The following is a 24,403-nucleotide window of genomic DNA, read 5'->3' as shown; positions in this document are numbered from 1 at the left end:
AACACATATCATTTTCTATCCAGGTTTAAACAATTGAGAAATATGCACTAGGAGCCAAATGAGGACCTAAGTGTCAGCAATCAGCTTTTTTTCTAGAAAGCCTGATTTTAATTAGGCTTTCCTACTTACTACCACAATTGAAATTAATACTCCCTGGAGGATGACAGATCTTTACAAATTCAGGGTAAGGTTTGGCACCCAAATTCTATTATTCATTTTCTTTGGGTTCAGGTGAAGAGTGTAAAGGTAAAGAATAGAGTGAAAGGGGTCAAAGAATGCTAATACTAAAACAACATAACAACATAACATAACATAACAACATAACATAACATAACATAACATAACATAACATAACATAAAACAACATAACAATTTTTTTCTCAAAAAAATGTAATGCTTCTTAGCAGAGCTGAGTTGGAGAATACGGTGGCAATGTAAGCACAAAGCAAGGCGTCCAACAGAACTAATGGAATTAGAGGCTGATCCAGCTGATTCAGGTTTAATCTGTAAGTGTAGGTAGGATCTAGATCTCAAATTCATTAAACCTAAGGGTGCAGAACTGAGGCAAGTTACCATGAGATGTGAGAACAGATACTCAGTGCATGTCTGGCTTTCATTAATATCAACTATCAGATAAGCTACTCCTCATCTCTCTCTTTTTTTTAAGATTTACTTAGAGAGAGTGAGAGAAAGAGAGTGCAATGCAAGTGGGGGGAGAGGCAGAGGGAGAGAGAGAGAATTCTCAAGCATATTCCCCCACTGAGCGCGAGCCCAATGCAGGGCTTGATCCCAGGACCAGGAGATCATGACCTGAGCCTAAATCAAGAGTCTGTTGCTCAATCCACTGAGCCAGCCAGGTGCCCCGCCATGCTTCATCTTCTGAAGAGGGTATAGAAAAAGATCAGAAGTGCTCATCCCTTTATCTCATTGGTGTGAAGGCATTAAAAGGCAGAGGAAATCATCTAAGCTTTTTGATGCATAAAAATGTGGAACTGCCTGGATAATAAGAGAGCTCCAGCTGTTAATTTTACTTCAGAATTAATTTGGAGATGGGTGGGAAAAAGATGAAGATGAAAATATGGCCCAGATAAGAGAAGATCTTGTTTGTCATGATGAAGAGTTTGAACATTATCCTATAGGGAGGGAGAGATGAGTTTATTTTTTACCTAAAATTTTTGTATTGAGTAAATTTAACATATAACATTATGTAAGTTTAAGGTGTACAGAATGTTACTTTAAAACACAGATTGTAATATGATTGCCAATGTAACAATATTTATCACATTGCATAATTATAGTACAATATTATTGTCTATATTCATTATTGCACATTAGATCTCTGGCTTATTTACTACTCATCACAAGTTTGTACCCTTAAACACTATTGCTCTTATTCACTCCATCCCTGGTAAACACCATTTTACTCTTTGTTTTTCACAGATTTAACTTTTTGAGATTCCACATATAAGTAATATCATACAGTACCTGTCTTTTTCTGTCTGACTTATCTTGCTAAGCATAATGTGCTCAATCAGGGCCCATCCATGTTTTTGTAAATGGGAAGATATATTTCTTTCTTGTGACCGAATAATATTCCATTATGTATATGTGCCACATCCTTTTAATCCATTCATCTAATGATGGGCATTTGAGTTATTTCCACATCTTGGTCATCGTGAATAATCATGGGAGTGCAGATAACAAATTGTAATCCTATTTTCATTTCCTTTGGGTAAATACTTGGAAGTGGAATTGCTGAATCACATGGTCGATCTATTTTTAGTTTTTTGAGAAAGCTCCCTATTGTTTTCCATAGTGGTTGGGCCAACTTACAGTCCTACCAACAATCTGTAAGTGTTCCCTTTCACCACATCCTTGCCAGCACCTGTTCTTGTACTTGATGATGACATTCTAACAGATGTGAGGGGGTATTGTGGTTCTGATTTGCATTCCCCTGATGATTAGTGATGATGAGCATCTTTCCATGTGTCTGTTGGCCACTTTGAATCCTCTTAGGAGAAATGTCTATTTAGTTCTTCTGCCTGTGTTTTTTAAATTGGATTTTTGTTGTTATTGAGTTGACTGAGTTATTTATATATTTTGGGTATTAACCTCTTATCTGATCTGTGGTTTGCAAAAATATTCTTCTACTTTGTAGGTTTTAAAAAATTTTTTTAATAGTTTCTTTTGCTTTGCAGAAGCTTTTGAATTTGATGTAGTCCCATTTGTTGATTTTTTTTTTCTTTTATGGTGTGTGCATCATTCCTAAAAAAATATTGCCAAGACCAGTATTGATGAGCTTCTTCCCTATGTTTTCTAGGATTTTATGCTATCAGGTTTTATGTTTAGGCCTCTGATCTATGTCAAGTTAAGTTTTGTAACCAGTGTAAGATAGGGGTCCAATTTCATTGTTCTGCATGTGTTTCTCTAGTTTTCCCAGCACCGTTGGTTAAAGAGACTATCTTTTCCCCATTAGGCATTCCTGGCTCCCTTGTGAAATATTAGTTCATCATATATGCCAGGGTTTAATTCTGGGCTCTCTATTCTGTTGCCCTAGTCGATGTGTCTATTTTTGTGCCATTTCTATACTGTTTTTATTATTATGGCTTTGTAGTATAGTTTGAAATTGGGAACATGATACCTCCAACTTTGTTCTTTTTTTCTCAGGATGACTTTGGCTATTCAGGGTCTTATGTAGTTCCCCACAAATTTTAGAATTGTTTCTTCCATTTCTGTGATGAATGTCTTCGGTGTTTTGATGGAGATTGCTTTGAATCTATAGACAGATGGCTTTGGGTAGTACCATTTTTACATTAATTCTTACAATCTATGAACATGGGATGTATTTCCATTTGTTTGTATCATCTTTGATTTCTTTCAGCAGAGTTCTATAGATTTAAATTACAGATATTTCATTTCTTGGTTAAATTTATTCCTAAATATTATATTGTTTTTTTTAATTAACATCATGTACTATTTGTTTCAGAAGTACAGGTCTGTGATTCATCAGGCTTACAATATTCACAGTGCTCACCTAGCACATTCCTTCCCCAGTGTCCATCACCCAGCCACCCCATCCCTCCCACCCTCCTCCACTCCAGCAACCCTCATTTTGTTTCCTGAGATTAATAGTCCCTTATGGTTTGTCTCCCCCTCCGGTTTCATTTGTTTCATTTTTCCCTCCCTTCTCCGATGATCCTCTGTCTTGTTTCTCAAATTCCTCATATCAGTGAGATCATATGATAATTGTCTTTCTCTGATTGACTTATTTCGCTTAGCATAATACCCTCTAGTTTCATCCACGTTGTTGCAAATGGCAAGATTTCATTTTTGATGGCTGCATAATATTCCATTGCATATATATACCACTTCTTCTTTATCCATTCATCTGTTGATGGACATGTAGGCTCTTTCCATAGTTTGGATATTGTGGACATTGCTGCTATAAACATTGGGATGCATGTGCCCCTTTGGATCACTACATTTGTATCTTTCAGGTAAAGACCCAGTAGTGCTGGATCATAGAGTAGCTCTATTTTCAACTTTTTGAGGAACCTCCATACTATTTTCCAGAGTGGCTGCACCAGCTTGCATTCCCACCAACAGTGTAGGAGGGTTCCCCTTTCTCCACATCCTCACCAATATCTGTCATTTCCTGACTTGTTAATTTTAGCCATTCTGACTGGTGTGAGGTGGTATCTGTATTTCCCTGATGTCAAGAGATGTTGAGCACTTTTTCATATGTCTGTCGGCCATTTGGATGTCTTCTTTGCAGAAATGTCTGTTCATGTGTTCTGCCCATTTCTTGATTGGATTATTTGTTCTTTGGGTGTTGAGTTTGATAAGTTCTTTATTGATTTTGGATACTAGCCCTTTATCTGATATGTCATTTGCAAATATCTTCTCCCATTCTGTCGGTTGTCTTTTGGTTTTGTTGACTGTTTCCTTTGCTGTGCAAAAGTTTTTTATCTTGATGAAGTCCCAGTAGTTCATTTTTGCCCTTGCTTCCCTTACTTTTGTTGATGTGTCTAGGAAGAAGTTGCTGCAGCTGAGGTCAAACAGGTTGCTTTGGGTAGTTTCATTTTTACATTAATTCTTACAATCTATGTTCTCTTCAAGGATTTTTTTTTTCTCATTCAACTTTTGTTTTAATGGGTCTCAAAATTCTGTGACAGATTTTTGGTCAAGTTGTTTCCATTAAAAAGTACTGATTTTAAAAACTAATAACTTAAAACTGCCACACACACACACAAAACCCAAATGGTCCACAAAACATTCTCCTTTCCTTCTGAAGGTTTTACGATGCATTATTATTATTAACCAGTCTTTTACTATTAAACTTAAATGGCCAATTGACACAAACAGTTCTGAGACCATTCTTCCACCACTGATTAAGACTGGGGTGGCAGGTATTGGGGATAATATTCATTTAGCCTTCTGAGCTTTCTGGGCAGACTTGGTGACCTTGCCAGCTCCAGCTGCTTTCTTGTCCACTGCTTTGATGACACCCATAGCAACCGTCTGTCTCATGATACGAACAGCAAAACGCCCTAGAGGAGGATAGTCAGAGCTCTCAACACACATAGGCTTGCCAGGAACCATATCAACAATGGCAGCATCACCAGATTTCAAGAACTTGGGACCACCTTCCAGATTTTTTCCAGAACGATGATCTATCTTCTCCTTCAGCTCAGTAAACTTGCAAGCAATGTGAGCTGTGTGACAATCCAGCACAGGGGCATATCCAGCACTGATTTGGCCTGGATGGTTCAGGATAATCACCTGAGCCGTGAAGCCAGCTGCTTCCATTGGTGGATCATTTTTGCTGTCACCAGCCACATTGCCACGATGAACATCTTTGACAGATACGTTCTTGATATTGAAGCCCACATTGTCCCCAGGAAGAGACTCATTCAAAGCTTCATGGTGCATTTCAACAGACTTTACTTCAGTTGTAACATTGACTGGAGCAAAGGTGACCACCATGCCAGGTTTAAGAACACCAGTCTCGACTTGGCCCACAGGACAGTACCAATACCACCAATTTTGTAGACGTCCTGGAGAGGCAGATGCAAGGGCTTGTCAGTTGGACGAGTTGGTGGCAGAATGCAATCCAGAGCTTCAGGAAGTGTGGTTCCACTGGCATTCCCATCTTTATGGGTGACTTTCCATCCCTTGAACCAAGACATGTTAGCATTTGGCTCCTCATGTTGTCACCATTCCAACCAGAAATTGGCACAAATGCTACTGTGTTGGGATTGTAGCCAATTTTCTTAATGTAGGTGCTGACTTCCTTGACGATTTCCTCTTATCTCTTCTGGCTGTAGAGTGGCTCAGTGGAATCCATCTTGTTAACACCAACAATTAGTTGTTTTATCCCCAGTGTGTAAGCCAGAAGGGCATGCTCACGGGTCTGCCCATTCTTGGAGATACCAGCTTCAAATTCACCAACACCAGCAGCAACAATCAGAACAGCACAGTCAGCCTGAGATGTGCCTGTAATCATGTTTTTGATAAAGTCTCTGTGTCCTGGGGCATCAGTGATGGTCACCTAATACTTGCTGGTCTCGAATTTCCACAGGGAGATATGAATGGTGATACCACGTTCACATTCAGGTTTCAGTTTATCCAAGACCCAGGCATACTTGAAGGGGCCCTTTCCCATCTCAGAATGCTCCTTCTCAAAATTTTCAATAGTTTTGTCGATCCCACCACATTTGTAGATCAGATGACCAGTAGTGGTAGACTTGCCTGAATCTACATGTTCAATGACGATGATGTTGATGTGAGTCTTTTCCTTTCCCATTTTGTTTTAGGTTGAGTGGTGGTTTTCACACCTGTGTTTTGGCAGCAAACCCGTTGTGAAAAAGCTCTCCTCAAGGATTTTGTTCTCCTCAAGGATTCTGATGCATTCCTATCTCACACTGACTTCTTTCATCCATTTTGAATCTATTTTTGTGTGTGGTGTAAGGAAATGGTCCAGTTTCATTCTTCTGCATGTGGCTGTCCAATTTTCCCAACACCATTTGTTGAAGAGACTTTTTTCCATTGGACATTCCTTCCTGCTTTGTTAAAGATTAGTTGACCATAGAGTTGAGGGTCCATTTCTGGGCTCTCTATTCTGTTCCATTGATCTACGTGTCTGTTTTTGTGCCAGTACCATACTGTCTTGATGATCACAGCTTTGTAATAAAGCTTGAAGTCCAGAATTGTGATGCCACCAGCTTTGCTTTTCTTTTTTAACATTCCTCTGGCTATGCGGGGTCTTTTCTGGTTCCATACAAATTTTAGGATGATTTGTTGCATTTCTTTGAAAAAAGTGGATGGTATTTTGATGGGGATTGCATTGAATGTGTAGATTGCTCTAGGTAGCATTGACATCTTCACAATATTTGTTCTTCCAATCCATGAGCATGGAACGTTTTCCATTTCTTTGTGTCTTCCTCAATTTCTTTCATGAGTATTCTATAGTTTTCTGATTACAGATCCTTTGCCTTTTTGGTTAGATTTATTCCTAAGTATCTTATGATTTTGGGTGTAATTGTAAGTGGGATCCACTGCTTAATTTCTCTTTCTTTTGTCCTGTTGTTAGTGTATAGAAATGCAACTGATTTCTGTGCATTGATTTTATATCCTGCCAGTTTACTGAATTCCTGTATGAGTTCTAGCAGTTTTGGGGTGGAGTCTTTTGGGTTTTCCACATAAAGTATCATATCACCTCAAAGAGTGAGTTTGACTTCTTCTTTGACGGTTTGTATGCCTTTTATTTCATTTTGTTGTCTGATTGCTGAAGCTAGGACTTCTAGTACTATGTTGAGTAGCAGTGGTAATACTGGACATCCCCACCATGTTCCTGATCTTAGAAGAAAAGCTCTCAGTTTTCCCCACTGAGAATGATATTCACTGTGGGTTTTTCATAGATGACTTTTAGGATATTCAGGTATGTACCCTCTACCCCTACGCTCTGAAGAGTTTTAATCAAGAAAGGGTGCAGTAGTTTGTCAAATGCTTTTTCTGCATCTATTGAGAGGATCATATCATTCTTGTTCTTTCTTTTATTAATGTATTGTATCAAAATGATTGATTTGCGGATGTTGAACCAACCTTGAAGCCCAGGAATAAATCCCACTTGGTTGTGGTGAATAATCCTTTTAATGTACTGTTGGATCCTATTGGCTAGTATTTTGGTGAGAACTTTTGCAACCATGTTCATTGGAGATATTTGTCTATAATTCTCCTTTTTGATGGGGTCTTTGTCCGGTTTGAGGATCAAGGTAATGGTGGCCTCATAAAATGAGTTTGGAAATTTTCCTTCCATTTCTATTTTTTGGAAAAGTTTCATAAGAATAGGTATCAATTCTTCTTTAAATGTTTGGTAGAATTCCCCTGGGAAGCCATCTGGCCCTGGGCTTTTGTTTGTTGGGAGATTTTTGATGACTGCTTCAATTTCCTTAGTGGTTATAGGTCTGTTCAGGTTTTCTATTTCTTCCTGATTCAGTTTGGTAGTTTATATGTCTCTAAGAAACATCCATTTCTTCCAGATTGTCTAATTTGTTGGCATAGAGTTGCTCATAATATGTTCTTATAATTGTTTGTATTTCTTTGGTGTTGGTTGTGATCTCTCCTCTTTCATTCATGATTTTATTTATTTGGGTTCTTTCTCTCTTCTTTTTGATAAGTCTGGCCAGAGGTTTATCAATCTTATTAATTCTTTCAAAGAACAAGTTCCTAGTTTCATGGATCTGTTCTACTCTTCTTTTGGTTTCTATTTCATTGATTTCTGCTCTGACCTTTATTATTTCTCGTCTCCTGCTGGATTTAGGCTTTATTTGCTGTTCTTTCTCCAGCTCCTTTAGGTGTACGGTTAGGTTGTGTATTTGAGACCTTTCTTGTTTCTTGAGAAACTTGTATTGCTATATACTTTCCTTTTAGGACCGCCTTTGCTGCATCCCAAGATTTTGAACAGTTGTGTTTTCATTTTCATTGGTTTCCATGTATTTTTTAAATTCTTCTTTAATTTCCTGGTTGACCCATTCATTCCTTAGTAGTGATTGAGTTCTAGTTTCAAAGCATTGTGGTCTGAAAATATACAGGGAATGATCCCAGTCCTTTGGTACCAGTTGAGACCTTATTTGTAACCTAGGATGTGATCTATTCTGGAGAATGTTCCATGGGCACTAGAGAAGAATGTGTATTCTGTTGCTTTGGGATGGAATGTTCTGAATATATCTGTGAAGTCCATTCAGTCCAGTGTGTCATTTAAAGTCTTTATTTCCTTGTTGATCTTTTGCTTAGATGATCTGTCCATTTCAGTGAGGGAGGTATTAAAATCCCCTACTATTATTGTATTGTTGTTAATGTGTTTCTTTGATTTTGTTATTAATTGCCTTATATAATTGGCTGCTCCCATGCTAGGGGCATAGATATTTACAATTGTTAGATCTTCTTGTTGGATAGATCCTTTAAGTAGGATATAGTGTCCTTCCTCATCTCTTATTATAGTCCTTGGTTTAAAATCTAATTTGTCTGATATAAGGATTGCCACCCCAGCTTTCTTTTGATGTTCATTAACATGGTAAATTGTTTTCCATCCCCTCACTTTCAATCTGGAGGTGTCTTTGGGTCTAAAATGAGTCTCTTGCAGGCAGCATATCGATGGTTCTGGTTTTTTTCCCCTATCTGACACATCCTGTGTCTTTTGATTGGGGCATTTAGTCCATTTACATTCAGGGTAACTATTGAAAGATATGAATTTTGTGCCATTGTATTGCCTGTAAGCTGACTGTTACTGTATATTGTCCCTGTTCCTTTTTGGTCTATGTTACTTTTAGGCTCTGTCTTTGCTTAGAGGACCCTTTCCAATATTTCTTGTAGGGCTGGTTTCGTGTTTGCAAATTCCTTTAGTTTTTGTTTGTCCTGGAAGCTTTTTATCTCTCCTTCTATTTTTTTTTTTAAGATTTTATTTATTTATTTGAGAGAGAGAATGAGAGAGAGAGAGCATGAGAGGGGGGAGGGTCAGAGGGAGAAGCAGACTCCCCACTGAGCAGGGAGCCCGATGCGGGACTCGATCCCAGGACTCCAGGATCATGACCTGAGCCGAAGGCAGTTGCTTAACCAACTGAGCCACCCAGGCGCCCTCTCCTTCTATTTTCAATGACAGCCTAGCTGGATAGAGTATTCTTGGCTGCATATTTTTCTCGTTTAGTGCTCTGAATATTTCATGCCAGTCCTTTCTGGCCTGCCAGGTCTCTGTGGATAGGTCTCTTGCCAATCTAATGTTTCTACCATTGTAGGTTACAGACCTCCTGTCCTGAGCTGCTTTTAGAATTTTCTCTTTGTTTCTGAGACTTGTAAGTTTTAACATTAGATGTTGGGGTGTTGACCTATTTTTATTGACTTTGAAGGGGGTTCTCTGTGCCTCCTGGATTTTGATGCCTGTTTCCTTCACCAAATTAGGGAAGTTCCCTGCTATAATTTGCTCCAATATACCTTCTGCCCCTCTCTCTCTTTCTTCTTCTTCTGGGATCTCAATTATTCTCATATTCTTTCATCTTATGGTATCACTTATCTCTCGAATTCTCCCCACGTGAAACAGTAGTTATCTCTCTTTTTCTCAGCTTCTTTATTTTCCATCATTTTGTCTTCTATATCACTAATTCTCTCTTCTGCCTCTTTATCCTAGCAGTTAGAGCCTCCAATTTTGATTGCACCTCATTAATAGCCTTTTGATTTCAACTTGGTTAGATTTTAGTTCATTTCTCTGGAAAAGGATTGTCTAGTATCTTCTATGCTTTTTTCAAGCCCAGCTAGTATCTTTATAATCATCATTCTGAACTCTAGTTCTGACATCTTACTAATGTCTGTATTGATTAGATCCCTGGCAGTCGGTACTCCCTCTTGTTCTTTTACTTAAAGTGAGTTTTTCCATCTTGTCATTTTGTCCAGAGAAGAAGAGATGAATGAGAGAATAAAATGTAAGACAATAACAATGCCCCCAGAAAAATACACACTAAACAAATCATAAGAGACCCAAAAACTTGGGGGTTGTGGGGTAAAGAAAGGAAAAAAAAAAAGAATATGATCAGGCTGGTGAATAGAACAGAGCCACACACTAGATTTTGGGTGTATTTTGGTCTGTTAGAAGAAACTGCCTCCCCAAATTTTAAAGAAAGAAAAACTTATATATATACAAAAATAAGGGAAATATGATGAAGGGATGGAATATGAATGTAAAGCTGAAAATTAAAAAAGGTTTTAAAAGGAATTGATAAGATAAGAAGTTGGTTGAAAAAAGAAAAAAAAAAAAAGGAGTGAATGTGATCAGGCAGGAGACTAGAACAAAGCCATACACTAGATTTAGGGTATATTTTGGTCTGTTAGAAGAAACTGTATCCCAAAATTTTAACAAAGAAAAAAAAATAAATATATACAAAAAAATAATGTTAAATATATTGAAGGGGTAGAATATGACTGTAAAAATGAAAATAAAAAAAGATTTTAAAAAACGAATTGGTAAGATAAGATGTTGGTTGAAAAAGGAAAGAAGAAAAATTTAAAAAAATAGAAAAAAAAAGAAAGAAAAGTAAAAAAATTAACTTTGGAAGACTAAAGAATTAGGGGGGAAAAGCCATGAATTCTATGTGCTATATTCCCCTAGCACTGGAGATTTGCAGTTCTCATTGATCAGTAAACTTGATCTTGTCTAGATATTCTTTCTGATCTTCTGGGGGAGTGGCTTTTTGCAGTGAGCCTCAAATGTCTTTGCCTGAGTTGGAATTGCACCGCCCTTGCCAGGGGTCAGGCTAAGTAATCTGCTCAGGTTTGCTCTCGGTAGCTTTTGTTCCCTGAACCCTTTCCACATAGCTTTGGAGGATGAGAATGAAAATGGTGGCCTCCCAATCTCTGGCCCCAGAGGAGGGGAGAATGTGGGGTCCCACTCCTCAGTGAGCCCTCAGAGAAAAGCAGTCAATCACTCCTGTCTCCCTGGTCTCCAACCACACTCCGAGCACACCCAGCCTATGACTGAGCATTTCTATCTCTGGCATGCAACCCCGTTTGGAGTCTCCAAACTCATCAGATTCCTGTAGTTCACTCCTGCAACACACCTTCCAGGGGAGGAAGGGGTTCTCCCTGGATCTGCCACTTGTTGGGTCCTTGCTCGTAGAGTAGTGGCCCAACTGTGCCACAGATCATGGTTTATGGCAACCCTGAGCTGAGAGCCCACTCCTCAGCTCTGTCTTTGCAGCCAGCTTCCCTGCTCCGATACTTGGTAGCTCTGCTACACTCAGGCATCCCTGGTCTTTCTGTGACCCCCAGGGTCCTGAGATCACACTGTCCCAGCGAGGGTTCCACCCCCCTGCTTAGCCACTGGAATGATGTCCCTCAGTGGAGCAGACTTTGAAAAGTTCTGATTTTGTGCTCTGTGGCTCTATCACTTGCCAATAGCTGGCTGACAGAGGCTCCCTCCCCCGAGTTCTATCTTCCCATATATCACTTCAGATTCACTTCTCCACAAGTCCTATCTTCCAGAAAGTGGTTGCTTTTCTGTTCATAGAATTGCTGCTATTCTTTTCTTCAATCTCCTGTTGAGTTTGTAGGTGTTCAGAATGGTTTGATAACTATCTAGCTGAATCCCTGGGACCAGACCAAATTTAGGTCTCCTACTCCTCTGCCATCTTGCTCCTCCTATTTTATTGTTTTTGATGCTATTGTGAATGGGATGGTTTTCTTATTTTTTTCTCAGATGTTTTATCATTAGTGTAAAGGAATGCAATTGATTTGTATATGTTGGTTTTGTATCCTACAATTTTACTGAAATAGTTGGTTAATTTTAACAGATTTTTGTCTGATTCTTTAGGATTTTTTATGTATAGGATCATATCATTAAATGATGATAATTTTACTTCTTCCTTTCAATTTGGATGTCTTTTATTTCTTTGTCTTGCCTAATCACTTTAGCTAGGACTTCCAGTACTATATTAAATAGGAGTGGTCAGAGGGCACCTGGATGGCTCAGTCAGTTAAGCGTCTGCCTTCTGCTCGGGTCATGATCTCAGGGTCCTGGAATCAAGCCCCACATTGGGTTCTATGCTCAGTGGGAGTCTGCTTTTCCTTCTCCTTCTGTCCCTCCCTACTGCTTGTGGTCTCTCTCTTGCTCTTTCTCTCTCAAATAATTAAATCAAATATTTTAAAAATAAATAAATAAGAGTGGTGAGAATGGGCATCCTTTCCTTGCTCCTGATCTTAGGGGAAACACTTAATTTCTCTCCATTGAGCATGTTGCTAGTTGTGGGTTTGTCATGTGGCCTTTATTATGTTGAGGCATGTTCCTTGTATACTCAGTCTGTTGAGTTTTATCATGGGGTACATGGGTGGTTCAGCTGGTTAAACATCTGCCTTTGGCTCAGGTCATGATCCCAGTGTCCTGGGATTGAGCCCGACAGCAGGGTCCCTGCTCCATGGGAGGCCTGCTTCTCCCTCTCCCTTTGCCTGCTGCTCCCCTGGCTTGTGCTCTCTTTCTCTGTCAAATAAATAAATAAAAAATATTTATTAAAAAAGAGTTTTTATCATGAAAGGATGTTGTATTTTGTCAAATGCTTTTCCTATATCTATTAAAATGATCATGTGATTTTTATCTTTCATTTTATTGATGTGATGTATACACTTAATAATTTGTGTATGTTGAACTGTCTTTGCATCCTACAGATAAATCATACTTGGTGGCTATCGTGTATAATTCTTTTTTTTTTTTTTGAGAGAAAGAGAGAGAGAGAGCACATGAGTGGGGGGATGGGAAAGGGAAAGAGGGACACTGAGAGAGAGAATCCTAAGCAGGCTCCATGCCCAGCATGGAGCCCCACTTGGGGCTTGATCTCATGACCCTGAGATCATGAACTGAGCTGAAATCAAGAGTCTGAGACCCAACCAACTGAGCCACCCAGGTGCCCCATTGTATGTGTTTACACTTTTTTAACACGTTCTTTTTTAATGTGTGTTTTAATGTGTTCTTAAATTTGATTTGCTAATATTTTGTTGAGAATTTTTGCACCTATATTCATCAGGGATATTGATCTATAGTTTTCTTGTGGTAACCTTACCTGGTTTTGGTAGCAAAGTAATGCTGGTCTTGTAGAATGCATTTGGAAGTGTTACCTCCTCCTCAATATTTTGGAAGAGTTAAGGGGGATTGATATCAGTTCTACTTTACATCTTTGGTGGAATTCTCCAGTGAAGCCACCTGGTCCTGGAGTTTTCCTTTTTTTAAAAAATATTTTTCTTTTTTATTACAGATTGAATCTTTTCACCTATTATTGATCTGTTCAGATTTTCTACTTCTTCCTGATTCAGTCTTGGTAGGTTGTATGTTTCTAGAAATGTATCCATTTCTTCTAGTTTATGTAATTTGTTGGTATATACTTGTTTCTAGTAGTCTTATGATTCAGCTGTATTCTGATGTATCATTTGTAATGTATGCTCTTTTATTTCTAATTTTATTTATTTGAGTCTGTTCTCTTTTTTCCTTAGTCTAGCTAAAGGTCAATTTTGTCAATTTTATTTATCTTTTTAAAGAACCAGATCTTAGTTTTGTTGATCCTTTCTATAGGTTTTGTGTTCTCTATTTAATTTATTCCTGCCCTGATCCTTATTTCCTTCCTTCTAAGTTTGGGTTTAATTTGTTCTTTTTTTTTCTAGTTTGAGGAAGTATAAGATTAGGTTGTTTATTTGAGATCTTTTTAATTTCTTAATGTATATGTTTATTACTATAAAATTTCCTCTCAGAACTTCTTTTGTAGCATTCTACAATATTTAATATGGTATGTTTTTATTTTCATTTGTTTCAAGATAGTTTTTTTATTTCTCTTTTGATTTCGTCTCTGATCCAATGATTGTTTAGAAATTTGTTTAGTTTCTACATACTTGTAGATGTTCTCACTTTCTTCTTTTGTTAATTTCTAGTTTTACACCATATTGGTCAGTAAAGATAGTTGGTATGATTTTAATTTTTTTTTTTTTTGAGAGAGAGAGAGAGAGGGAGAGAAGAGGGAGAAAAAATCTTAAGCAGGCTCCACACCCTGTGCTGAACCAAACAAAGGGCTGGATCTCATGACCCTGAGATCATGACCTGAGCTGAAATCAAGAGTTGGTCTCTGAACTGATTGAGCCACCCAGGTGCCCCATGTATGATTTTAATCTTAAATTTGCTAAGATTTGTGATTTGCTAAGATACGATCTACCCTGAAGAATATTCCATGTGCACTTGAGAAGAATGTCTATTCCATTGTTATTGGATGGAATGTTCTGTATATGTCTATCAAGTCCATTTGTTTTAAAGTGTGGTTCAATTGCAATATTTCTTTGTTGATTTTCTGTCTGGATGATCTATCCATTGCTGATAGTAGAATATTGAAGTCCTATACAATTATTGTATTATTGTCTATTTCTCCCTTAAGATCTATTCTTAATAACTTACTATATTTTGGTGCTCAGGTGTTGGGAGCATACATATATTTATGATTTTTATGTCTTCTTGATGTACTGACCCCTTTATCATTATAAAATGACCTCTTTTGTCTCTTATTACCTTTTTTTTGGCGAGAAGTCTATTTTATCTAGTATAAGTTTGGTTATGCCCACCTTCTTTTCATTTCCATTTGCTTATCATCTTCTATTCTTTCACTTTGAGTCCATGTATGTCTTTAGAGTTGAAATGACTCTTGTGTAGACAGCATATAGTTAGGTTTTGTTTTTGTCTGTTTGTTCTTAATCCATCCAGCCACTCTGTGCCTTTTACCTGATAAGTTCAATCCATTTATATTTAAGGTGATTATTGATGTGTAAGGATTTACTATCCTCATTTTATCTTTTGTCTTTTGGTGATGTTTCTCCATTGTTTCTTTTTCCTTTTTTTTCTGTCTACCCTAGTAAGTTGGTAGTTTTCCATGGTGATTTGCTCAGTCTCCCCTTTTGTTTTTGTTTCATATCTCTGCTCTAGATTTTTGCTTTGTGGTTACCATGAGGTTTACATGAAACATCTCATAGAGAAAATTGTTGATAGCAGTTTATCTTCATTTCCTATAAAGATTCCATCCTTTTACTTTCCTTTTATATATTTTAATGTCACAAATTATCCCTTTTTATGCTGTGATGTTACTAAGTTGTGGTGGCTATAGTTATTTTAATGCTCTTTTCCTTTAAGCTATAGTTAAGAATTTAATATATTATTCTAAAACAATATTCTAATTCTGATGACTATTTATCACATGTACTGCACCTAGAGGGATCTGAAGAGAGACCTCAGTGACTAGGGGAAGGGAAGGAAAAGGGAAGTAAGCAGACAAAAAGAACTGCAGGAAAATGTCTTCTGCTGTCTGCTCCAGGATGTGAGAAGACAGTCCATGAGACCCTCCTGCCACCCCCAATGAGAGGATTTTATCCTCAGGCTATGTGGCCAGGTACCCCTACTCACTGCCTTTACCCTTTACCTCCTCTGCCAGAAAGGGTGTGCTGGCTCACTGTCAACTTGCCTCTGCCTTCTCTGCCATCACTGCCTCTGCCATTACCTATTCCACTGCCACTGTGCTTGCTCTGCCACCTCCTTTCTGGTCATGTACATCCATTTTCTGGTGCACAATGGGCGTCCTGGAATGCTGTGCAGAGACACTTTTTTTCTTTTCCATTATGGATTTCTCATTAGTTGTGAATCAAAGGGGAGAGAAAAAAAGGAATGTCCCATGCCACCATGATGCTGATGTCACTCTGAGGAGACTTATAAGACATGATCACATTTACATTGTAAATACAGTACTATTCTAGCAGAGATATCATTTAAGACATTACTGAAGTAGCCTAGGCAAAAGATGAGGAAAATCTGGATTATAGGCAATAGTGAGAATGGAGACCATATCTTATGTTTTATTTTGCACATTGCTTAGTGTAGTGCCTTGCATAGAGATGACATTTGATAAATTTCTATTAATATGTTTTCATATATTGTCCATGGCATGTATAACTAAACTTGCCTAATCATTTATATCACTTCATATTAGCTTAAAGGAAAAGTATATTAAGAAAATGAATTTATCATGAATGGCCAGATAGTTTTTTTTTAACTATATCACAGTATTTTCAACATTGAATATGATCTACTTACTGAGGATAGTTATTACAGATTCTGTGATGTGTTTATTTAGAATAGCAAAATTTGTTATAGACAGACATAAATCTTATTTCATTTGTCACTAACAACTAGAGATCCAAGACTAAAGAACAAATCTTCAAATGATGAGAGAATGTTTTCTAAGAGAAGTTAGCAGAGTCATTCTATAATTATAGTTTTAGTCCTCCTCATAATAATAGATAAAACATAAATGTAATTTAAAATTGTGTGTGTGTGCCTATTCCCACTAAAAAAATTAAGCAATAATGGATATTCATTAGCAATAATGGATAAATTAAACTGTACGTAGAAGAAAATAAACATCTTATATAATTCCCCATGAAGATATAATCACTATCTATGTTTTGGGCTATTTCCTTCCAGTATTTAATAAAAGGTATTTATATGAGAAAAATTATAATAGAGTTACCCTTAGCCAGGCCTCAAACTCAATACCTTTAAGCATTATTGATAGCTATTTCTTTCACAAGGAATGCAAAATCTTTTGTGGGCTATAAAATGTCCATTTTTTTTCTATCTGAACTGCTATATTTACTATGTTTACAAAGAAGCTAAATGAACCTTTTTCCTTTTTACATAAAGATTAGATTTTATTCTGCTTGTGCTAGAATATCTTAAAATAAAGCTTTTCTACTCCACAGTGTCTGATTCTGATAGTGGCCAATAATTTAATAAACAAATCATGACTGTTAGAGAAAGGCTATTAATGGAGTAATTTGGGAACAATCACAGAACTGTTTTACAGACCAAAAGCCCTGAAAGCTTCTTATAGTTTGTTATCAGGCTACATTTAGTCCTATTGTCTTTTGAGTACATCTCCTGAGAGAACCCTGTTTTCTTAGAACAGCAGGATTCTTGAGACCCAAGTCCCAAGAGTGCCTGGAATTTCAGACCATAGAGTCAAAAGCAAGTCAATATACTTTCCTGTCTCTGTTTCATCAGTAAGATGATAGTAATGGCTCAGAGAATTGAAAGAAAAACAATGATGGCAAAGCATTTTGCAAATACAAGTTCTTAATTGACTGGTCATTAAGGAAACCTATTAAGCAATGATGACTCCTTAGAGACTCCTGTCAAGCCATGCTTTTCATCTAAATACAAACCTTCACACATGTTGCTTACCAGTCACACAAACACCTCCCAGAACACTCTTCAGAAGCTTACATCTATCAGCATTTGCTGAGCCAAGAGATTAGTGGTCAAAGAACAAAGGCACCAGAGGTTTGAAAATGCCATTCCAATGCCTGCCAAAAACATGACTTTCTTCAATAAGAACATATGTGATTGATGACTGGTGAAAGAAACTAGCCTCACATTGCCCTGAATGGTAACGATGACAATAGCTAATATGCCATATTATTTGTTAAGTGCTTTATAGGAATAATTTCATTTACTCTCCATAGGAATGTCTCATCAAAATCATGATCACATAGTGAGGTCAAAAGACTAACTAAATGTTGGTAACAAAATGGAACTTTAAAAATGATGTTTCAAATGGGAGGACCTCCAATTCAATACTTGATATTGACAGCATAAGCCTGACACCCAAACTTGACAAAAAAAAAGCATGAAAAAGGAAGGTATGGATCAGTTTTACTTAGTTAATTAGTTAGATAAATGATAGATACATATAGAGATGATAGATAGATGATAGATGATAGATAGATGATAGATAGATAGATAGATAGACATAGATGAGATACATATATACATAGATATAGACAGGAGTTACCAGAAAATTGAGGTCTGTAGAATAACCAAGTTTTTAAACATCAGATCCAAGTGGAGTGCTTCATTATGAAATATAAAATAAGGTAACTTTATAATTCTTCACTTCCATAGGCTAAAAAAAGGGAAAAAAATACATAATCACCTAAGATCAGCATTTCCCAATTGTATTTTGTGAATTACATCAGATTGTTAATAAGTATTCCAAGAAAGGAGTTTCTGGAATTAAATAAGCATTAGAAATCCATACTACACCTCCCTTTTGAGAGTCATAGAGCAAACGCATGAAATGTTCCAAGGAGTTCTGTTATAAAAAGTTGGTTTAATGGTTTAACCTGGTGTTTCTAAATTTGTTTGACCAGAAAATTCATTTTTATCAGAACATATAGTAATATTCTGAGGAATGGGTTTATGAAATACTGATCTAAGAGATGTTAAAATAGTATTTAATAAAATTCTTTATTCATAATCAAACATGAATTGACCATTTAGAAATATGTTGTTTTTAAGCTTTAAGAAAAATTATTCAGAGAATCATTAGAGAGAAATATGCATAGAAATGCCACCTTTTGTACCAAGGTAAGACCAGAAATATAAGTACAGAAATGTGAATAAGCTTGATAATAAAAGCCTTTAGAAGTTTACAGGTTGAGATCATGCCTTGTTGAGGAAAAAAATTCTAGAATCACATCATTTGATTTTTTCCTTACTGATGTCCCTTTCTAGTATCATTCTGACTTCACTGAATATCCCTTGAAAGCTCTGACTTACGAATGCACAAACATGACTTCAGCTAATTCTTTTTGCCCCAGTAGAAACAGGCTCACATTAAAAAAATACATATATTTGAAGAACAAAAGGGAAATACATTAAAAGAATGGATATCAGATCTCTGGCAATCTGGTGAAGAATACAGCTTGAATGTTGAGGTTAATTGACATCAACCTCTTCTTCTCTTAGAATTGGAGAGGGCTTGTTCCAGGACTAGTCCATCTGCACATTGTCATTCTGTCCAAACATGACTGAAGACCTGCACAGATGGAGTATTTAATTTCTAATCCAAGAGGAAATGAGGCCTATTCTCTTTCTTTGAAAAACTAGATTTTACCCTGTGAGTTCCATTTTCCTTTTTAGTTCATATTTGTCAGTGGCAAAAGTTGGCTGGAAGGAAGACCCAGGCTTTTTCTCAGAGACTGGTTCTCAGAATTTTCAGGCTTCAAGCCCCTCTAATCATCAGAATACTCTTCAAATGTTCCAAGGAGTTCTGATATAAAAAGTTGGTTTAATGGTTTAACCTGGTGTTTCTAAACTTGTTTAGAAAATGAGGAGGAGATGGATGGTGTTTTTTTACAAATGTTGCCAAGGAAATATGCCTCAGTGTTAGACCCATTTTCAAACATAACTAGGGAAAATAGAACTAAGGTAGAATCGTTCACACATAACATTGCAGTGTGCAAATATAATTTTCAGTTTACCATAACACATTTACTATATAACAATTATTTAAAAAACACTGTCAGTGTTATATACTATTTTATTCACTTTAAAATAAATGTTGATTTAGAAGATACTCTGGGCCAGGCACTTTGGCAAGCCCTGGGAATCAAAATTGATAGATATTGTTTGTTCTCAAGGTGTTTCACTCTGAGATGACAGGCACATATTAGGACAAAATGCTTTAAGGGCTAGATAGAAGTAGTTATTCTAAACTTGAGAGTGTGCTAAATGCAACTTCCTCTGCAAACCACTTTTAACAGGGGTCAAAACTCCCTAAACTCTAACCCCACATGGCTCTATCTTGCCCTTTATGACCCCCAGTTCCACCCTTCTCCAATTTCTAAAATCTTCACATGTGCCCTATGGAAATGAACAGCTGATCATCAGCATTCTCTTCTATACCTTCTATCTCAATTTCTTCCCCATTTTGCTCCTCTGGAAACCTGATTCTTTCCTCCTGACCTTACTTCCCTTGCAGCTCTCTGATGTGGAAGTTGTTTCTCCTATGTCAACATTCATGTCATAGGGACAATGGATATGGGATAGGGGACTTCCTGGATTCTCACTGTCCTTCCAGAACATCTCACTTTCTGCTCACTAAAACACCCAGTTTTGACTTTGGTCACCAGACCATATCTCCATTGACCCTTTATTTTAGAGTTGTATAGAAGAGCCTCAGGTTTATCACTTTCATTTCTTGTAAAGTTTAGTTTCTGATTCATCTCATTTCTAACTCCTGTCTTAATTTTTAGTAGTTTTAATATCCATGAGGATAACTATTCTACTTCTTTGGCACTTTCAGTTTCTTCTCTCCTCTGTACCAATGATCTTGTCCTCTAACTCACTTCAGGCCTTCTCCCCACTAGGCATATCTTAGCTCTTGTCATTACTAGAAAAATTGAAACCCTTTCATAATCCCTACTGTAAATATCCTACTCTTAAACGTCAACTCCACCATTCCAGGTTACCCTCTTCCTCACCCTGACTCCAACAACACTTCAATCTCATCTGGACCAACAATGCATGAATCTTACTGTCTGCCTTATATGTTCAGTCTGCTCAAGCAATTCTCTCTTCTCTCTAAGATTCAGTTTTTTTTTTTCCCCTCCCTATGCAAAACTCCTTGGGAAAAAAAATCTGTTATTTGTTTTCTCTAAAAATTCTCCCTTCATTTCTTCTTGAAAACAATCCAATTAGACTTTTGCCCCTGACACTTACTATAACTGTTCCTGTCAAGGTTACCGTATAATTACATGTTACTAAAATTTTATGGTCAGTCTCTGTCCTCATCTTACCCACCTTTTTACAGTATCACTGACACAAGGGATCACTTTCTTCTCTTTAAAATACTTTTCTCTTTTCTTGACTTCTGTTTTTTTTTTTTTTTCTTTTTCCTCCTACCTAAGTAGCTGGGCCTAATCAGTTTCCTTTTTTGATTCTTTCTTTCCAAGACCTCAAAATTTTGATGTGCTTTTCTTCTGCAAACTTTTTCCCACTGACATTTACTCTATAATGACCTAATCCAGTCTCATGCCTTTGATTTCAATTTATATGTTGATGGCTCCAGATCTCTCTAGCCTTAGACTTCATCTCTGTTCCCATGTCCTATATTAGGAAAAAAAAAAAATACACACACACACACACACACACACTTTGTGTAGGGTTATCACTTAAATTCCCTAGGCTTCCAAGCCTATTTTTCCTACAATTTTTCCCATTTGGTAGAAGCCATTTCCATTCTTACAGTTCTTCCAATTCTTTAGGCCAACATCCTTACCATCATCCTATATTACTTCTTTCTCTCACACTCCAATTCAGATCAATCAGAAAGTGCTATCATTTCTATCTTTAAAACATGTCCAGAATCAAAGTACTCCTCACTAACTACTGCCAAACACTTTGTTCCAAGCCCCACTTTTGCTTAAATTTATACAATAGCATCCTACGCTGTCTCCCTGCTTCTACTATCACACTCTACAGCTTATTCTTTATGTGGTAGTCATAACTGTCCTCTAGAAAATACGTCAGATCATGCTCCTCTCCTCAACCTCCCTAAAGGCTTCTTATTTCAAGCATAGTGACAACCAAAGTACTTCGATAACTTATAAGACCCTACATATACTGGTCTCTTACTATTTTTATAACCATAACTCCTATCATACTTCCTTTCATTCACTCAACATTAGCCACATTAATCTCTTGGCTCTTTCTCAAATGAGCAGACATTTTCTCATCACATATGAATCAGAAACACTTATCCTTATTTTCTGGCACTCTTTATCCCATTCGTCCTGCTTTATTTTCTCTTCATTGTACTTAACACAATCTGATGAATTACATACTTTAAAAATTTTTGTCTGTATTCCTCCAATAAAATATAAATTATTTGATGCAGGAACTTTGTTTTGTTCACTGCTAAGTCTCCAACACCAAGAAATGTGTCTGTCTGATAGTAGAAACTTCATAAATATTTCCTGAATAAATGAATAATAACTCAAAAATGTTTATCATCAGTACCATTCTTTTTCCTTAGTGTCAGACTTATATATCCAATTGCCTGTAGGATTTTTACAGGTGGATATTCCAAAGGCACCCATAAATCAAATCCCTTCCTAGCCAGCTCCTTCTCTTATCTCTCTCATTTTATTTTCTTTCCTATTTCTATCTTAGTTAATTGTACCCCAAACCAATCTAAACCTAGATGACTCTCTCTTCCTCAATCTCACTTTACATTATCCAGTTTATCAATCAAGTTCTGTTAATTCTAACTCTTCAATATCTCACAAGTCAGTCTTTTATTTATCAAGTTCATTGCTGGTGTCAATGTATAGGGACCCATTATTTTTCACTTAGATATTTATAATACCCTGTTAACTGGAATCCCTGATTTTGTCCCAACTCTCTCAGATCCATCCTTCATATTGTTGGCAGAATTAATATTACAAATATAGATACTACTTTGTTCTCTTGACTCCCATATCATGCTTTGCATACTTTCATTAAAGTACTCCTTACAGTACATTATCAGCTTGATGGGAAAATACAATCTGATAATGTACTGTAATTCACCAGTGGAACCAAAGCTCATGGTGATAGAGTGACTTGCCTAAGTTCCCAGTAAGTGACTAGATTCTGGGTTTATGATTTTTACTCCAGGACACTTCATTTATATAAATATACTTTTCCCATGACTAAAATTTTATTTAAGTAACATGAAATGGATAAGTTGACATAGTTATCTAACCAGAAAAAAAAGCACTTCATCTTTTAATATAAACATCTACATATTTGATTATAATTATTGTTTTCTATCTACATATTTATTATATAATTATTGTTTTCTTCTCCATGAGAGTTCCAGTACTTAGAATTGACACATAGTTAGTGCTCAATAAATATATTTTTTAAATGAATGAATAAAAGAGTGAATAGTTTCTGAAATGTTTGCAGTTTGAAATAAAATTCACATTGCAACTCTGTGAATTTACTGGTTCACATTAGTAATTTCACATTATATGCCTCTCATACAGGCAAAGCAGACTGAATGTTCAATTGGATATTTATTTTTTATTTTATATAACTTCTCTATTATACAAATGTGTTGGCATAGTGCTTTATATATAAAAGCAAAATGGTGAAAAGGGAAAACCTTTAGTCAAATATAAAGTTTTCCACTCCAAATCTTTTATGTACCACATAATTCTATGTCATTGCAAATATATATATATGTAATATATATAAACACAAATTTACATATGTTTAAGTAATTGTATATATTTTAGTAAAAAATGTTAATTTGATCGCAAAATATTTGTATTCATTTATAATTTTTTCACATTTCCTTGACAGTATACACATGGAGAACCATCACCATGGGCTCTTGGTATGCAACCTAAATAAGAATGCAAAAGTGAAAAAATACATTGTTTTTCTCTTTTTTCCTAATTGTTTGGTTTCTTGTGTGTTCCCTAATTTTTTTAAGTTTAGGAAATGAGGCACATGTTTATTTTCATGCCTTTTATAACTGAAAGTTACCCACATAAGTCTCTGCTGGTTTAAAAAATAAATATTTTGTTTAAATAAATGATCATCCTGTTATCTTTGTTTAGAAGGATCTACCTGTGACTTTCCAGGCAGTGAAAAGTATTAATTAATATGATTTTATTTATTTTTTTAAGGACATATTTTATTTATTTTATTTTATTTTTATTTTTTATTGTTACATTAATCACATACATTACATCATTAGTTTTTGATGTAGTGTTCCATGATTCATTGTTTGTGCATAACACCCAGTGCTCCATGCAGAATGTGCCCTCTTTAATACCCATCACCAGGCTAACCCATCCTCCCAACCCCCTCCCCTCTAGAGCCCTCAGTTTGTTTTTCAGAGTCCATCGTCTCTCATGGTTCATCTCCCCCTCCAATTTCCCCCCTTCATTCTTCCCCTCCTGATATCTTCTTTTTTTTTTCTAAACATATATTGCATTATTTGTTTCAGAGGTACAGATCTGTGATTCAACAGTCTTGCACAATTCTTCCAATTCTTTAGGTCAACATCCTTACCATCATCCTATATTACTACTTTCTCTCACACTCCAATTCAGATCAATCAGAAAGTGCTATCATTTCTATCTTTAAAACATGTCCAGAATCAAAGTACTCCTCACTAACTACTGCCAAACACTTTGTGCCCTCTTTAATACCCATCACCAGGCTAACCCATCCTCCCAACCCCCTCCCCTCTAGAACCCTCAGTTTGTTTTTCAGAGTCCATCGTCTCTCATGGTTCATCTCCCCCTCCAATTTCCCCCCTTCATTCTTCCCCTCCTGCTATCTTCTTTTTTTTTTCTTAACATATATTGCATTATTTGTTTCAGAGGTACACACCTGTGATTCAACAGTCTTGCACAATTCACAGCACTCACCATAGCACATACCCTCCCTGATGTCTATCACCCAGCCACCCCATCCCTCCCACCCCACCTCCACTCCAGCAAC

At 36.6% G+C, this 24,403-nt stretch overlaps 1 protein-coding gene and 1 pseudogene across 1 annotated transcript in view; both read right to left on the bottom strand.

The window, feature by feature from the left end:
- Window positions 1-24,403, bottom strand: part of CNTN5 (contactin 5) — a 570,282-nt gene that overhangs the window by 194,243 nt on the left and 351,636 nt on the right. The window lies entirely within an intron of this gene.
- Window positions 4,426-5,806, bottom strand: LOC110571021 (annotated as a pseudogene).

Source organism: Neomonachus schauinslandi, chromosome 11 (assembly GCF_002201575.2).
Source record: "Neomonachus schauinslandi chromosome 11, ASM220157v2, whole genome shotgun sequence".
NCBI classification, from domain to species: Eukaryota; Metazoa; Chordata; class Mammalia; order Carnivora; family Phocidae; genus Neomonachus; species Neomonachus schauinslandi.
Note: the sequence above shows the minus strand (reverse complement) of the source record. Positions and strands in the feature narration are given on the sequence as shown.